This window comes from Fragaria vesca, linkage group LG3, assembly GCF_000184155.1.
Source record: "Fragaria vesca subsp. vesca linkage group LG3, FraVesHawaii_1.0, whole genome shotgun sequence".
Classification (NCBI taxonomy): Eukaryota; Viridiplantae; Streptophyta; class Magnoliopsida; order Rosales; family Rosaceae; genus Fragaria; species Fragaria vesca.
The window spans coordinates 21,982,496-21,983,074 of NC_020493.1; the positions used below are offsets into that span (position 1 = coordinate 21,982,496).

Consider the following 579-nt stretch of genomic DNA (forward strand, 5'->3'; position numbering starts at 1 on the left):
GAAATGTCTACAATTTGGATGAACAAAATACACAAAAAAAGTTAAGACTTTTTTGGTAAATTCGTTCTTGAGATTGTTCTTCAAAGTTGAATCAAGTACTCTAAGATGTAAAGTCTACTATTAGCATGAGTTAAGTCTACTATTAACATGAGTTAAGTCTAATAATAACATGAGCTAACTGACATGCAAAAGTAGACTTTCTGAAAGTTACTATTTATGGAAATCAACTATAAAAGGAAGGGTAAGTTTCCATTTTGGGGGGATAGTTATGCTCTAAAAACGAAAGTTACTATTTATGGAAATCAACTATAAAAGAAAGGGTAAGTTTCCATTTTGGGGGGGATAGTTATGCTCTAAAAACGAAAGTTACTATTTATAGAAATCAACTATAAAAGGAAGGGTAAGTTTCTATTTTGGGGGGGATAGTTATGCTTTAAAAACAAAAGTTACTATTTATGGAAATCTACTATAAAAGGAATGGTAAGTTTCCATTTCGGGGGATTCCTTTTCTGAAAATTCAACACTAATTGCCACATTGTTGCAACCTCAATTCGTCCTAAGTCACTAATCTGTCCATGT

General features: G+C 31.6%; 1 protein-coding gene across 1 annotated transcript in view; it reads left to right on the forward strand.

Annotated features, from left to right (window-relative positions):
* The window catches only part of LOC101303984 (TMV resistance protein N-like), a 6,164-nt gene that overhangs the window by 796 nt on the left and 4,789 nt on the right, over window positions 1-579 (forward strand). The gene's annotated exons all lie outside the window — the stretch shown is intronic.